Source organism: Enhydra lutris, unplaced genomic scaffold (genome assembly GCF_002288905.1).
Source record: "Enhydra lutris kenyoni isolate GAN:26980312 unplaced genomic scaffold, ASM228890v2 scaffoldscaffold62, whole genome shotgun sequence".
Taxonomy (NCBI): domain Eukaryota; kingdom Metazoa; phylum Chordata; class Mammalia; order Carnivora; family Mustelidae; genus Enhydra; species Enhydra lutris.
The window spans coordinates 5,877,281-5,895,682 of NW_019154146.1; the positions used below are offsets into that span (position 1 = coordinate 5,877,281).

Consider the following 18,402-nt stretch of genomic DNA (forward strand, 5'->3'; position numbering starts at 1 on the left):
TCTGAAGAAGGGAGAGCCCTGGGACAGTACCCAGAGAGAAGATTAGGGTCAAGGAAACAATTTTTATTGTGGTAAATGTAAATACTAGAATATTTAAATGATGATGGTAAAAAGCCAGGAAAACAAAACAAAAAATAAACACACACACACGTGCACACACGCACACACACACACACACACACACACATACACACAAGGAGAGTTTGAAGATCCTGGAGAGAAAAAGCAGAAAATCAATTAAGAGGACAGCTGGTCAAGATTTCACAATAAAACCCAGAAAGGATGATTTCTGTACTATACCTTGTCCTGTTGGAGACCATATATATTTATACATATGTATGTATAAATATATATACATATATATATTTATGTTGGGACCGATAGAAAGATGGTAAGCATCCAAAGTAATGGTTAATTATTTAAGTTTTAAAACTAGGCTGGATTTTGTGTTCAATACCAAACTGCAAGTTATGGCAATAGGCCCTCAGAATAATATATTTTAATCTTCTTATTTAACTGGCCTTAGCTCTAATGACTCACCATTTCTTCCTAAAATATCTGCCAATTTTCAAGATGTATTTAGGCCTTCCTAATCAGTTTGATATACTTCATTTCGGGTCATAACATTCCATGTCACCTTTACCTTGTCCCCCGACACGTTCTGCTTGCCGGCAGCATGCTCTAACCTTGAGCAGATTATGTTAAAATGTGGAGTAACTGGACTCTTCCTGGTACTTTATGTTGCACCTCAAAATAAGATAGCTTCCGATATTCTGATTTAATGAGTATAAAGTAGGTGAGTGCATATTCAAGGGTCTTAAAAGCAAGTGAAACAGAAAATAACCAGGTTATAAAGCTCAGTTAATATATTTGGTAGATGCTGATGTAAGTAGAAGTTACATATAAGTTACATATAAAAGAAGTTACATATAAGCGTTTCTATAAAATGCTAAAGTCAGCTAAAGGTTGCTATTCATATTCAAAATACAAGCATGCAAGGAGAACACCGTGCCAGGCTGGATAATCACAGAAGACAGAATGTATCAGTTTACTCTGACTTTAAAAAAATCACTAGAGAGCATTGCTCTGACAAGTCTGATTTAGACAGTAAACAATGATCTACTTACATTATTGCAGAAAGGATATCCATGAGATCTAGGTTAACAAGCTATAAAGCACATTTTTATTGCTTAAAGCAGCAACTCAGAATAGTTTGAAGTAAAAGACTTCTATTTTTAAACTACCGCAACATTTAAAGCTGGATTTTCAATTTGTTAACCTATCTAAAAAACTGAATATAATAGCCTGATCAGTGGCAAACAGAATTCAAGGAAAGATTTTTTTTAACGGATCACTGACGTAGACACTTTGGTATCATCTGAAAGACTTAAATTAGAAATTAGAGTGTGTGTCCCAGGACAGTACAGAGTTGTTCACAGCTACAACCGCCTTGATGAATAACACCTGAAAATGAACCTCAAAAGCTTAAGGGTCATAACGGCTTACCAAATGAGATGACTGCTTCTCCATCTAATCCAGTTTGACTCTTACAGTGTCATTATTATGTTGCTATTATAATACTCATGTTTATGGCAATTCTATACTTCTCTATCACAGGAGAATTGAGTCTAAATGCCAAAACTAGCCTAAAAAGAAAGCTTCTAATTTGATCACCATGATCATAGTAATGACATCATGGAGGGATATCATTTTGAAATTTTTCCTATGCCCTCTTTCCTTGCTAATTTTTAGAAATTCTGACCCTCTTTCCTGTTGGGGCAGCAGATAGAGCTTGCTGCCTCAGGGAAGGGTTGCTATAGCAGAAAATTAGAGAAAAGATTTTTGTCTTTTAAATTCCTGAGCATTGGTTTTTCCAAAGCTGAAGAATGTTGATGGGAACCCAGAGCTCTATATAGAAATGTCTGCTTAAGGTCTAGTCCCCCCTCCTCCATGCCCTGCCCCACTCTCCACCCCTCCCCACCCCTCCCCACCCTCCACACAATCCTCCAAGGCCAGAGGGTTTTCTCTCGTGGAGGCAGGAGAGAGCCATGGTGAGCTGAGGAGACTCTCCTCTGACCTCTTTCCCTCTTTTCTCTTCACATTTCCCAAAGGCTGAGATCTTGGAATGGAAATGGCAAGCCTACGAGCAGAAGTGATCTGCAACCTCTCTCCTGGAAACAGCCCAGGAAGGGAGCAAAATGCCCGTTTCCTCTACAGGCCAGAAGGGCTCGGCTTCTGTTAGATCCAGAGCCGAGCATCTGTGCTAGTGAGCGCTGGCACAGAGGGCTCACGCGGGAGATCAGGCCCTCGCCCCATGCCCAGGGATGGAGCCATGGTTAAACCCGAGCCTGCGGAACACGTTCGAGGATCATGGTGGGGCAAGAACAGAACTTTCTGGTATTATCTCAGGATTCAACTTCAGTTTTGATGGTAAAAATAGCTACGTTTCTTAACATTTCACATTACGTCCTGACAGAAGTCTCAGAAATAGCTTTAGTTTTTTCCCCTCTGAATATTTGTAGAAGTCTGACAACAAACAGTGATTTCCCTGGGAGTACCTTGACAATTGCAGAGGTCACGCGCAGTCCTGCCCCCGGGACATCTGTGGTCACATGAACCAGGGTGGCCATGTGTTTAGAACAGCATCTGCTGTTGGTTTTTCCAGAGATTCCAAAGAACACACAGGAAGTCACACGCCCAGTATGCACTCAAGTTACCTTTCACCTAATCGACAAAGACCATCCACTAGGAACTTGCTTCAATTTGGTAGCTGATAAGGAACACTTCCCTCATACCAAAGCAACAATTCAAAGATAATTGAGGTTGTACAATTATTTTATAAATAACATTTCTTCCTTTTCCCTTAGAAATCATTTAAATTGCAAAAAAGTTAATACTATCCAGAATTTATAGTTCTCATCCCTGCATACTTGTCTTGAGGGAAAAGCAAAGGTATGTGACTAATAATTACAAAGGAGTGGACAATTGCTCCCAGATTCATGTAACAAAAATAAAACATGAAAATAAGTTTCCCCTCTCTGACATACAATAGCCAAAACTTTAACAATGAGCAAACACTTGAAAACTGTAAAATAATTACTTAAAAAAAAAAATAAGCCAACGAGCTATGGGAAGTGCCTCCTGTCTCTACATCTTACATTCCTGCTGCCACAGAAACAATCATCACACTTCAAGGAATGAAGGCTCAAAGCTCCGACCTCGCCAGGAGATGCCATGCCTTATGTTGATGTTAAGTCATACAAAGCACCATCAGGTCACAAGATACATAAGAATAAAACAGGATTTTGGAGAAGAACAATTCAGAACAAACGAGGATAGCGGAGTGGTCCAGGAGGAAAGATGCAGATAAGAAGAAGGCAGATGAGGGGAGCCAGGTCTCAGCCTGACAAGAATTGGCCAGAGAGACCCAAAGGGAACCAGGAGATAGAGTTATCAAGATAGGCAAGGGAAAAGAGAGCTGCCGGAAGGGGGGGTTGGTCAAGTGCTAAATGCTACAGATGACTGGACAAAAACATCTCTTGTTCACAGTTTCTGATCCATGTAGCGCTTATTTCAATGTGATGCATAAGTAACCTCAACAAGACCAAAATTTACCTCAGAAGATGCTATTATGGGGATGGTGGCATCTTAGATGGTTACAGTGACCTGGCTAACATTCAGCCTCTACTCTGTCCTGAAGCTAAACAAGGTTCTCCGTAATGTTTATTGTGACTGGAGAAGAGGGCACCTCTGTCACAGGAATTGTAGATTACATGGCACGGTTTTCTACATTTGCATAGGCTGGGTTCACACCAGGCTAATATATAAGCCTGAGTCCCTAAAATCTTTGGCCCTACTTAATTTTCACTGCTGAGACAGGTTAGTCATTAGTGGAGCTGACAAAACATACACCAATACCAACCACCGCGTGCAGTCACGCCCGCACCCGCACGTACCCAGACCTACAGGAGAGAAGGTGACAGATAGACACCGCTATTTTGTATTTTAGGTTCATCACAAACACTATTTTAAAGATTTATTTTTTTTTTTTAAGAGAGAGAAAGAGTGCGTGAGCACAGGTTGAGGGAGGGGCAGAAGGAGGGAGTGAATCTCAAGCAGACTCCCCGCTGAGCACAGAGCGCATCATAAGGCTGGATCCCATGACCATGAGATCATGACCTGAGCCGAAATCAAGAGTCGGATGCTTAACCGACTGAGCACCCAGGGCCCCACAAATAGTATTCTATTCCTAATTAAGTACAAAGCATTTATGCCATGTACTAGGACTTATGAAGTAATTGGAAGTTTGCTCATTTGCATTTTTTTTTTTGCTGTTAAGAAATAATTTCCAATGTACAAAATGTTGCAGAAACAAAAATAGTGGAAATACCACCCACATGCTTTTTACCCAGATTCACCTCCTGTTAACATTTTTTCCTGTTTGCTTTATAATTTGTTATCTGTCATCTATCATTTCTCTCTCCGTGTGTATGTGTGTGTATATATGTATAGTTCTAAAAAAATCATTTGATGCATTCTGAACCATTTGATGTTCACCCTTGCTGAATAAAGATCAAGTGTACTGAACTTGCCCCAAGACTGCAAAGTATTAAGAAACTGCTGAAATCAGAGATGTAATTTAAAAGAAATTGTGAAATATAAAATCAATCTCTAAACTGGTAACACTGTGAGAGCAATGTATATAAGCAGAGAATTCAAAGAATCTAGGTTTTAAGTTCTAATATACTCTGAAAAGGCACAATCCACAGAATAAAGTATGTGCATCAAAGCTGTCCAAGGCCGTGGTCCATATACTGGCTTTTTAAATCCAACGCTATACCTACGTACCCTTGTCAGCATCACCATTAGCAGCTACCATGGCCAGGAAAATGATATCTATACCTAAAGAATATCTAGAATATTCATCTCTCTATGGACACAGATGTACTGTGTTATGTACACCTAACCCCCTCTAAGACAATGTTGTTGGCATGGACTGAGGGTGCGTTTCCGATGTATGCCTTGCTGCACATCTTGGATCTGGCTGCCACAGAATGTGGTCTCGCTTACAGGGAGCCCCACTGGTATTAAAGTGACTTGTCATTTTAGGGTACCTAGGAGGAAGAATTCAGATAAGTGCAATTTATTTTTTACTGCATAGTTATATATGAAGTATAACACTTCATAGAAATTTAAGATTCCTTTCATTCTAAAGGGAATATAAATTTATAAAAATGAATAAAATTTCATAAATCTCTTATAATTATTTAATTCTATAAATTTATAGAAATTTAAGATAAGTTCTATTCTAAAAGGGATATAAATTTTCATTTTATCTTTTAAAAAATATTCTTGATTAATTATCATGGCTGACCTTACCTGCATAATCTAGAGTCACCCGAAAATTTTTTTTAAAAATCACATTTCACCTTTTTTCCCCCATAAACACGCAAAACCTTTGGCTGCATGCTATTGTCCACCACAGATATTCCAAACAACACGACACACTCATTCTTCTGCAGTAGATTATACAAGAGACTTTCTGCTTTTCTCTTCCTTTGCCTTTTTCTATAATAGATAGAAATACACACTGATATTTCATTGTATCTAACAAAGGTCCTAAGTAAATCTATCAAAATCTGACGTCACCTACAGGATAATTCTTTCCAGCAGATTCCAATAAGGGGCCATGTCACCCACAAATTTCCGAGCAAGTTACTCAACCTTTTATGTGGCAGGTGTGAAGTAAGTGTTTGCTGAATCAAATTAAAAATCCAACATTTCTCAGCATAGCTACTTTTTATGCAGGGACAAGAAAACAAGCTGCCATCGGAGGCCAGAGAATCGGACCTTCCCTCCAGACCATGCTTGCTGGCTGAAAATTCATTCCCACACAGGGGCACATTAGAGGCAGCCATTCCCCACCTGTTGTCTTCCCTCTGGTGTCTTCCCTGTTTCAGAAGGAAACAGCAGCCCAGTGTGGACGAAACAACAGGTTCCCTAATGGCAGAGGCAGCAACAAAGAACTGACTTTTGTCTCTTCCAATGGCCTGGTCTGACCTTGACACAGAGGGAGGGGGCTACCCAGTACCTAGAACCTACCATATGCCAGTGCTCTGCTAAGTGCTTTAAAAGATACCCTCGTAGACATCCCTATTACAGACACTTTATGACAGAGGCACTTTTTAGATACATCTGGAGACTGACTCTCAGAGAATCAACTCATTCATGTTCAGTGCTCGGAATTCCCACTGACCTACATACACAGCTCTGTGAGCTGATGGACCACAGTTCGGTATCACCTTCCAATTGACTAAAAGTTACATCTGTCTCTATTTACCTCACTCACTGTCCCCTCTGCATCAACTAGTCCGAGGCCTGACACAAAGCAGATTCTCAAATAAATATTTGTTGAATGAGTGAAGTCTCCTATTCACCCTAACCATTGATTAAAACCTTTACTAAATTAACTATGTCCTTTATTGAATTTATCTAAAATCTGTATATTGCAACTGTATCGAATCAATCCAAACAAACAATAGATCAGTTTCTATCAGTTTCAGCATCAGCTCTGCACCACCACCCATGATTGCTAAGTACCAAAGAGGCATGCATAGACAGAATGGATACCAGGCTACTCAGGCCAAAACATGCCATGGTTACTTTTTGACCAATAGATGCAATGAAACTTCTAATACCTTCCGCTTACTGAGCATTAAGGGGAGGTAAATACATAGTTTTACCATATCTTTCGTGTTAATCTTCTCCCTCCACAAGGGACAAATTTCTATTTTTTAAAAGATTTATTTATTTTAGAAAGAGAGTGCATGAGTTGGGGGTGGGCAGAGGAAGGAGGGGGAGGAGAGAGAGAGAGAGAGAGGGAGATTGAAACAGACTCCCCGAAGAGCACAGAGCCTGATGACCCCAACACCCTGTGATCCTGACCTGAGCTGAGATCCAGAGTCCCCTGCTGAACCCACTGAGCCACCCAGGTGCGCAGCAAAAGATATTTTCTATGGAATCAAGGACTTAAGACTTTTAATTAATGTTAATAATAGGCTATGTCTCTTCGGGTACAACTAGCAATAAAGTATTTTATAATATATATTTTACATGGAGCTTAATGTGTTCTTTAGTGAACTGATGGATAATCACATCAGGGCTTAATTTATGAAGAATATTGTGCAAACTAAGAGGCTTTTTTTGATTTTTAAGGTAAGAGAGTTTGCATCAAAACAGTTTGCAGTTCCTTTGTATGCAATTACACACCACAGGAAATGTAATATTCAGTGGATAAAAATTTAAGTAGTACTAAAATTTTAATATTAAATATAAAGAACCATTCTATAATACCCGCAGTATTTCTGAACACAAACTAAGAAAAGCAAGACATCCTTAGTTAGACTTGTCACCATCACATTCACTCCACTAAGATTTAGAATGATGTAGGACTTTATGTATACATTTACTAATCTTAACATGGTATGAATTATGGTAAGCTAAGCTAAAAGGAATATATTTCGTGAAACTAGAGGATTAATTTTTAATTTGTCCATATGTATTAGCTCTATGTCCAAACTCAAAGGCCAGAAAACTTCCAAATTTCCCTAATAATATTAATAAGATACCTAATGTACAATATGACTAATTTTGTAGACAGTTACAGTTCTGTAGATAGATAAATTGATATAGATACTCTTTCCTTAAAAATCAACAGAAATGCATCATTCTATGCAATATTTTTAAAAGCATTAAACACTCCACAAAAGTAAAATATTCAGCCCTTATTTATTAAAATGTTTCTTGTTATTATTTTATTCAAAAGAGAATTAATCATTAAGCTAGTTTATTAGTGGAGTTTTATTTAAGGAAAAACATTAGAAATTAAGTTTATAATAATAATTTTCTTCTCATTATTATTCATATCCATGACTTTTAAAAACTACTGTTGTTATAATATCTATTTCAATGTTATAACATTATTAATTTTATTATAAAAGTACGAATTGCGATACTGTATCTCACCCACACTAATAGGTACAAACATCTAAAAGTTAAGTTTACAATTTCCCTTATATAAAAAAGTCTTCAAATTTTAAAGTGAAACTGTACTTTTGTTTATAATATTTATAACTCTGAAGTACATTTTGTTAAAGATTTATTTATTTATTTGAGAGAGAGCAGGAGAGCGAGAAATCAGGGGCCACACAGAGGGTGAGAGACAGAATCCCAAGCAGACTCCATGCTGAGCACGGACCATATTGCCGGGCTTGATCTCACAACCCATTAGATCATTACCTGAGCCGAACCAAGAGCCAGACACTCAACTAACTGAGCCATCAGGCACTTCCCAAGTACATTCTAAATTTAGTATTTAAATAGTTAAGTGAACCTACCTCTCACCTTAGGTAAAGTTCCAAAAATAATGTTATAAGAAATAATTTAAAGCACTCAACATAGTTACCATGGTGACCATTGCTATCTAATAATATAGGGATAGGGAACTGTTCATCAGTAACTATAATTCCATAAAGAAAAAAAGATCCCCAATCTTTATCTTTTTAAAAATAAGCCAAAAACACACCCCTTCTGATATTTTATGACATCCATTCTTTTGTACTAGACAAGAGAGTGAAAGGCCATTTTGGACTGAAAGACTTCATGTAACATTTTTCCTTAAAACATTTCTATAAAATACAAACACATTTGTTGGGTATTTGGTCCCAATCAGTCCATGTGCGATTGAGGACTCCTAAATATTAGAGTGAATCTGACGCACACAAGAAAGAGTGAAAGCTCACAAGGTTCCGTTCTGTTAGTTGGGGATGTGTCTACCTGTTGGCAGTCGTGGTCACCATGTTCTCCGCATTAGCAGAGGGCAAGAAAAGAGAAGAGAATGATTCCCAGTGGAGTTACCCTTCTCATTCTTGGTTTCCCCCTTATCAGAAGAAAATTCAAGTGTGGTTTAAAGTCTCTCGTCATTGCACCTACCATGCGGTTCTACCTGTAACTGTTTTCTTTTGTGATTAGCCCCTACAATGGTGGCCATTTAAACTCCACCCGCCCCTCCCCGACTCATGGCTGCATCCCATACGGTTATAGTGATGCCCAGGAGGCATTGTGACATATACAGCTTTTGCCTAGGAAGGGAGGTGGGTGGTAAAGGGGGAAAATAGCTAGGAGATCACTTCTAAGCTAGGGCTACTTAGGGAAGGAAATGCATACAGATGTGCCTTCTCAACACTGCGACTCACTTTAGACAAACATGAGGTAGAGTAATTAGAGACAGACCCAGGAGCTCAAGCTCCAGAAAAATGGAAAAAAAAAAAAAATTTCTAGGACCAGATAGTTGCTAAGCACAGAGCAGATCTTACTGAAGGAGGAAAATCTCCCTGGAAGTACAATCATTGACAACTATTTAAAAATAAAACTTGGATACCCAAACTGATCATTCTCTGCATTTAGTATTAAGCACCCTGAGTGAAGAACACAACTATTAGAGCAGAACTTTGTAGGGAAGACCGGCTTTGAACATGAAAGACGGGTAGCTAATGCTGAACTTGGGTTCCTCTAGGCACTTTTGACTAGCAGTTCAGAAAAATCTCCAGTGAGAAAGGACAGGAGATATACAAACACCGACAAACACAGCACTATGCAGGCGTTATAGCTGAAGGGGTTGTGTGTACATGTGTGTGTCCCTCCATGTACATGCCACACTTTATTGCTCCCTCTGCTGACAGGTGCTTGAGGGATTCTGATTGGCCTTTCTCTGCACAGAATTAACCTAATCTAAGCTCCATGTTTGGAGGTACAGCAGGCAGAGACTCAGGGAAAGAAATAAGGAGTTTTCTGGCCTAGGAGCCACGGTGTCATATGATTCTTCACAAAATTCCTGAATTTAAAGATTATCAGGGCACTTTCCCAGTCTAATTAATTAGCTGGCACTTTTTTTTGCTATTTTTCTATTGTCATCTTTTGTACAGAGCCTTTGAGTGAAAACCCTGAGAAGGAAGATGGATGTATATAAGATTCATGCCCCCAAACCTTGGCCCAAAGCCCTAATTGATATAAAGAAATAAGAAATTATATTCCCACGCTCACAAAGAGATAGGCAAATGGGCAGATAAAGTTTGAGAGGAAAGATTAAAGCAATTTGTCTAATTAATAAGACTTCTTTAAGGCATCTGAGCGTTGGGTTGGGTGGGAAGCCAAGTATAAAAAAAAAAACAACTCTGAACTCTGACAACCTATCTTTCAGCTGGGCTTTTTTTTTTCCCCTCCCTCATGTTTTTGCCTGACCTGTCTGATTTAGAATACAAAGCAAGGGTAAACTCGTCCATTCCAATATTGAGTTTATGCAAATCTCTACAATAATCAATATTGTTAATATGAGGTCCAACATGAAAGTGCACGAGCAGAAGCACCACCTACTTGTAAGCAATAAAATCTCTTTCTGGCTTTGGCTTCATATTTATTGCAAAGAAGGTAGCTTGCATTACAAGAAACCCCAGAGAGAATGTGCCATTATTCAGCACTTTGATTTGCTGCTGCCTGGTAGGTACCAGCTACCCTGACTACCCTATTTTTCACACCTACTATTGGGTCACCCTATCAAATTGTTTCAGGGAATCACTGAAAGTTTGGGTACCGAATGGGGTTTTAAGCCAGCTAGTACCTAGAAGAATATTTAGCATATTTTAGAAGTAGCATTAACTCTTTCCAGGTTGATTGGAATAAAATTAAATGTATTTATTCTGCTTTAGGGCATTTAATAGCATTTAGCATCTAATCAGGATCTAAGAAGATCATCCTAGCTTGCATCACTGATGGTTTCCCGCCAAAACAATCACCAATGACATCTAGTAATGATCCCTAGTGATCTCTAAATAGTCTTTGCTTTGGACATTTTTACTATTTAATATTCCCTGCAACTGACCTTCTTAGCATTATATTGAGAACCATTATACAATTTCTGGATGACCTACAGCATACTCAGCTAAGACTTGAACATATTTGCTGAGTGAATGAAAGTGAGGGTCTAATAAGGAATCTACTAAGCTTCTACCACTAAAATTCAGAAAGTAAGAATAAGTGGTCCATCTTTAATGAGTGAGTCAGTTAAGTATCTGCTATCCACTGGGCATGTCCTAGGTACTGAGGAACGAGTAGGAACAGACATGTCCCCTCACAGAGCACATGGTCCAGCTACTTAACTGTCCATAGGGCAACTTAATTTTATTCCACCTAAAGACTCTTGGAATTCAATATTTTTTTATTTCTTGATAACCATACCTCATACATATAAGTAATATATTTAGATTGGGGGGGAAACATGGTGGTAGAGGGTAGGCTTAGCATTAATTTCTAGAATTTGAATCAGAGTCAGGTTTATACTATCCTGTAAATGGCTTTTTGCACATTAAACTAGTTTTTGTACTTTCACTTCCTAATTGACTAATTATCTTTTTGAATGTACTAATAAAATTGAGCTTCTGACCTAGTGCTATTCGGGCCTTGAGGCCAAAATCTGAATAATAATGAGAGATAATAAGGTACTGCACTACATTTGAACACTTATTCCGTGAATTTCTATAAACTTCTCTTTAGGCAAACTGCTTTTGGGAGACACTTGGTTCTGTATAAAGGTGAGATACATTTAGAGGGATTGGTGGTGAGTGGAACCAAAAGTGTTTGCTAGGAAAACATGGATCACATTTTCTTCATAAGATTTTACCAAAATAATCCAACTACAGAAATAAACTACTTTCTTCTTCTTTCCTATGAAGGTTTCCTATACTTTGTACAAGTTTCATTATACTTTTTAAGAGGAGTTTCTAATTTCCTAACATACATATGCTTTGAGGCATGTGAATATACATGCAAAATTTTCTCAAGGTAATCATGTTTTGCTTGTTGTTGTTTTTTTTTTTTCCCAAATATGTTCCAAAAAGTTGGTAGATACAAAAATGTTAAATTATAACTCAATCAAATTGTGTATATATTATTATTATTTTTTAAAGATTTTATTTATTTATTTGACAGACAGAGATCACAAGCAGGCAGAGAGGCAGGCAGAGAGAGAGAAGGAAGCAGGCTTCCTGCTGAGCAGAGAGCCCGATGTGGGACTCGATCCCAGGACCCTGGGATCGTGACCTCAGCCGAAGGCAGAGGCTTTAACCCACTGAGCCACCCAGGTGCCCCTATATTATTTTTTTTAAAGACATGAAGGCCAGTTGGGCAGGAAAGGACGGTCTGGAAGTCGCCAGCTTCTTCATAGACTGAAGTGGAGAATGACAAATTTAGGTGTCTTCTTCCTTCTCGATTATCAATTCAGCATGATTTTTGTTGGTATGTGTTTGTAACCACAATAGCATCCTAGTATTCAATTACCAGAAAGGATATTTACTTAGAATTATAAATATATATTTTCAGAATGAAAATGGTTTAATAATATTTATTAACTGACTAATATTTCCCCCAGATTTTGGTTAACTCCTCAAAAATCCACGTACAGACAGAAAAATACTAATATGTGTCACTGACACCGAACAGTTACCACGTGGTGTGCTAATTGCTTCGCAAGCGTCTCTGCCGGCAGAAGTAAATAAGTGAAGACGCGCTGAAGTAATGCGGTGACACATGAAAGTGAGACAGTGACGGTCACCTGGATGTCCACAGTAAGAAAATCCAGCAGAGGCTCCCAAGAATGTCTCCATTCTATCCCCAGAGACTTCAAAAGGAGGACACCCATCTTTCCTACAGGCAGATGATTTTTTAATGTATCTTCCAGCTCAGTTACTCTAAGATTCACTTTATTTTTATAAAACCATATAGACTATAGTGCCCTAACAGAGTGATCAAGAAAAAAATAGAGACTATTAAATAATCACAAAAATTTTCCATCTACTCTCGAGAGAGCTCATATTATATTTTCAGGTAAATTTTTAATTACTTGTAAATTAGTTTAGCCTTATGACAGATTATTTTTTCGCTGAACGTGTAATTTTTTTCTGCGTGCGGTATTATTGATAATGAATTTGTCAAGAATCAGGGTTCATATGTCTTAACTTTCCAACTCTGAGATTATATTAAAAATAAATCTGTGACATCTAACAAACTCCTTAGAAAACTTGTAAGGTGTTAATTTTATCATTGTAAATATAAGGTCCCCAATAACCTGCCATGGCTTCTTTTAACTATCACATTTATCTGAGCAAGGGCAAAGCACACATTTATTAGTCTCTGGCCTATCTCTTCACTGAACACAAAAAGCATTCTTTTTTCTGACAATAGGGTGAACGGGAAAGTAAACATCATGAAAATTAAATCTCATAAAATAAGGATTAGCAAACTTGAAACTAATAAGACACCACAAACTCTACATCTTTTTTGCTCTGATTTATTATTCCCAAATAATAACTTTCAGCTTTTTACAGACAAGGTATTCTACTGGGATGTACTCAGAAAACGTGCTCTAAGACTTTAAGGATATGTTAGATTGACTGAATCACAGTATCAAAGATTGTTCTGAGTCAGAAGGGATGGTGAAGCCCATCTAGCCTAACCCCTTCGTTTCACTGATAACAGAGTACGTTCACAATCATTTTGGGATTTGCCCTTGCCGCCATTCAGTGGCAAACTCCAACAGCTCTTGGCTGTTCTCCCTGATTCTATGAAGATCTGTAAAGCATCAGTAACCACCAGCACTGAAACAATACTAGCCAGAGGGTTCTCGTCCCATCATGCTTCTCTGTATAGATGGTACCTAAAAATGAAGAATAAACAAAGGTGCCAGGTGGTCTAATTTAGGTCCCTTAAATGTATGCTGTGGGCTCTCAGCAGCTATCGGGTTGATTCAGTCTCAATCGAGAGGTCTAAAAGGAATCTGATGTCAAGTTTTAGTGCAAAACTGGAAGGGCCTATCTCCTTATTCAGTAGTAGATTCAGAGTATTGACCTGTGATTGTGTAAAGATACCCCCAAATCCCCTCCCCACAGGGGAAAGGATGTTTCCCTTGCAGAGCCTGTGTGCATGTGGTTGGGAGGGGCCACATGGTCCTCGAATATGGAAGGAGGAGAAAGTGAAAACCAGAAAGGAAGGATGTGCTCTGTCAGGACATCCTGGAGTACAAGCTAGGCTGCTGCTGCCAGAGAAAGTGCTCCTTTCCAAACGGTGACAGAGACAGGCAGTCTCTATCCTTTACTCCTCAGAGGGCCAGAGTACCCTGGGGAAAAAGACTGCATCACTTATGAGGCACCACTGTGCTTCAGTACCTGACCCTCTAGAACCTTAGTGAGCACTTACTGTATGCCAAGCACTAAGTACTTCCCTCACAAAAACCCTGAGATACATCATTATTCCATTTTAGAAAGAAGAAACTGATGTCAAGAAAGATAAATGCCTTGCTTATGGCCACTCTCCTAAGTGGGAAGCTGGATTTAAAACCAGACTGCATGGCTTGCAAGCCCACTGGCCTTCCAGAGTGTGTGCTGCCTTCCCATGGAGTGAAGATTTGAGCAGGCTCACCTCCCAGACTGGCTCTATAAGCAACATGGTAGAACACGCGACTCACAGAGACATGTGCAAAGGTATCTGCTAGCGGTTCAAGGGTGCCTGAAAATCCTTGGACGTAAGGCTTCTCCTGAGACCATGAGAGAGAAAGCTTAAAAATTGTCTAGAAAAAATGGAAAGTCATCTTGAAGGGAAAATGGAATGTAACAACAAAAGGTTAAGATTTCGTCTCTCCATTCTATTGATGAGAAAAGTAAGACTCAGAATGGTTCTGAAAATTGCCCAAGAGCAAACAGCAGGGTAATGAGTGTTGAGAAAAGAGTTAAATCAAGGTCAGCCAGGGGGAAGGGCAGGGACTTTTCCTCCATGAGGCTGCCTTCTAGGACTGGGGGTCCCTAGAGACCTCTTTTCCTGCAGAAGGAAATGGGAGTGTTCTGATTGGCAGAAGTCCCCGGCATAATGGAGGGTCACCACCTGATTCTCAGGACCCCATTCATGGAGTTCTGTGTGTGCAGCAGGAAGGAAACTTGTATTATTCTAAAATCGGATTCCAGTTGGGGCCAGGTGTTCCAGGAAGACAACAGTTCTCTTAGCCTTGGTTCCTCTTTTTGTTAGGAAAATACCTCAGATACATTTAGGTTCTGGAAAGATGGGCCTTTGGGCTGTCTCAGAGGGAGGGGGAGGCAGAGACTCCAGGTGCTCTGCGTAGCAAGGGAATCCTGAAGCAACTCTGAGGTGGGAGCCACCAGCTCTGTAGGGTGCCGCAGCCAGAACCGAAGTCACGTCTTCACCACAGTGATGTCTAGAGAGAGGGGGACTGTTTCCCCATTCTGTACCAGAGTTCCCCCAACTGCTACTCCCAAGACTTCAGTTAAAAACAAAACAAAACAAAGCCTGTTACCACTGATTTCTGTTACTAGAGAATTGGGGGAGAAATGGTAACAGCGATGGAGGGATAACCAAGAAATACAAATGGAAAAAAACACGAGCAAAGGAAGCCAAAGTCCAAACAAGAGAACACTGGGCTGGGACCTGGGGCTTCTGAGAGTGCCTGAGTTGAAGGCCCAAACTGGGTTCCCCGGTGGGCTGCAGGCCTGGGGAGCGCTCAGGAGACACATCTCAGGCGCACACAGAGTGTGGAATGCTGAGCCACCAGCAAAGGGAACTTCCCAGTGGAAGGAGGACAAGGGCAGCCAGGGGCTGTCTCCCCAGCGGGTCCCGTTCATCATCTACATCCCGACTATAGTCATTACTCAGCAGTCACTAAATATTCTCAAGTGTCGGTCGTGGGACGAGTCCTGAGACAAATGACCACAGAGGAAACACCTCTTCAGTTCAGCGCAGAGAAGATGTCTGGTTTCCCCTTCGTGCTGACTTAACTGCCTTTAATCAAATAGGAACTGGGGAACGCGTCACGTTTCCTGGTTTTTTTCTGTCCTATTGTGAAGATCAGTGATATCTTTTGGTGCAGGTCAAATTGCCTTCCTTAGCAGACTTGTTCTGATAGAATTCTCCCCCTCTACCTCTGTCCCTTTTCTATGTAAGCTCTCCTTGTAATGGTACCTTTTAGTTTCCCTCAAATTCTTTGTGGAAGTAGGAAGGTCAGTAAGTAAATGAAGATGGTGAGAGAGAATAAGTTTAGAGATTTTTTTTTTCCTACGTGTTTCGTAAGCATTTCTTGAAGAAAATGGACAGAGGAAGTACCCTAACTTGCAAATCCTCAGGTGCAGAGAGCTCTAAGAAGGTATAGCAAAAGGGCCAGGTCTACAGGATAGAGGGTTTCTATGTTACTGAGGACAGTATCTTGCACAGACATGAGAGACTGTGTATGTTTATTAAAGATGTTATCATAAAGAGTAACCAGAGCAGAGGGCAGTGGGTTAGAATCTGTCGGGCAGGAATTGCCTTGGGAAGGTCTCTGGAAACGGCATGGAAACACCAGGCTGCAGGGAAATGAGTTGGCAAAGGTGAGAAGGACAGGACTCTGCTGCTCTCAGGAAGTGTGCGGTCTGTGTCACCACTGTTGTAAATGAGCAGTTTCTCTCACCAAAAGTATTGGTTTTACTTCTCTCCTACAAGTATTTCTCATCTCTTACCCATCCGTTTGTTAATCCGTTTGATTAATTAGAATGCTCAGGTGAAAATGAGTTTGGGTTAATTTAATTTCTTGGTTTTCAGAGTGATAACTAGAAAACCAATTCTGATTCAATCTTTCATTGCTGGAAATATTCTCAACATCTATTAGCTCACTTTTCTGCTTTAGCAAATGAAACTATGTCAAACAAAATGTAATACGTCTTTCATGAACTAGAAAACATTGGTATCTCTGGTACATTATTTTAAATGGATCGTAACTTTGTAGTTTTGTAATATGCAAACTGGGCTAGCTATATTCACTGACCCCCAGCATCAACCTTGAAGGTGGATTTTTAAAACAAATCATTGCTATCTTGTTTGTTTTCCAGTAATTTTATGTTCTCTCTTTAAAAGTACAGCAAAAGAAAAAAAAAGTCTAGTTAATTAAAGGTTCAATTTAGCTATGTTCCACTTAATTTGAGTCTTTCTAAATACTAATGGCATGAGGCAAGTTAAATTTATTCTGGAGAAGTGGGGCCTTTTGTGAAATTAAGGAGTTCTGGGTCTTCAAGAAGTGTAAAATAAACTTTTCAATAATTTAAATTACATGGGATGTACTTAAACATTTTCAGGATTATATAACAGGCTTTAGTGGAATTATAAATCTGGAGAGCTACAGTCTAAGCTTTTAAAAATCTTCTTTAGGCAGTTAAAAATGAATCAGTATAGGTGAAACTTGATATACACTTAAAAAAAAAAAAGTCTGTTTCAGCGTGAAACACCCAGATTAATGTATAGGAGAAGCTTTAATGTAAGGTTTATTAAAATGATGGGACCCTACTGTCACAGTCTAAGACGGTAGGTAAAAGAGTAAAACTAGCATATCAGGCAGGAAAGTATCATCTTCACAATATACTTATGTAATTTAATGAACCTTAATTTTGCTAGAGCCACGGCAGATTGGATAGATACTCTACAAATTCATGTATCAGTTTTCTGACTGGAATAACCACAAGCTCTTCAGTAACCTGCATATGTCAATTACTGTTGAAAACCACAGTCCAGAGCAAGAATTTGGCCATTTTCCTAGATTTCTTGAGGTTTTATAGTATCCTAGAGGGAGTACAGGACACGTGTTCATAAATGTTCAGCTAACATTTAATAATTGGTAAGAGATTCACACTAAGCTAGGAAAACTCAGCGCTGCCATAGATCATTCCTTTACTAATCACCATGGAAGTCTAACTGTATTTCTGCCCAGTTTTTTGGCTAATAAATTCTTTGGACATGACAAGAAAAAAATATATAACAGCACAGGCTTTACAGATCAGATGTGGGTATATAATAAAATCATACACGGAATTGCTTACAACAAATGTCTACTGTACATAGTCAGTACTCAGTAAAAGTGTAGGGGTAATGAAGGAACAGAAGACTCCTCCCCTCAGATATAGACTTTATCAGACAATGGTTTCCCAACCAACTAAAAGTACTTTTGGAGTTAATGTTTGTGGTAACATTTGTAGGAACTGAAAGTTTAGTGAAAATTAAATTTTCTAAAATATATAAAGAGTCAATTTAAACTTTAAAACAAGAACTTGAACAAAAGCCAGCATATCAGAATTTGTTTTACTTGAGTCCTTATGAAGACAGACAGACAAATAGGCAGATAGAATGTACCTGTCTCATTTTATATCTTTATATCTGTCTATCCTTGACCTTCTAAAATCAGTAAGATACTAGGTGTTATGTATTGTCACCTAGAAGAATGTCTGATACATAGTAGGTAACCAACAAACAGATATAGAATGAATA

At 39.1% G+C, this 18,402-nt stretch overlaps 1 protein-coding gene across 1 annotated transcript in view; it reads right to left on the reverse strand.

Annotated features, from left to right (window-relative positions):
• Nucleotides 1-18,402, reverse strand: part of LOC111158685 (parkin coregulated) — a 503,721-nt gene that overhangs the window by 367,942 nt on the left and 117,377 nt on the right. The window lies entirely within an intron of this gene.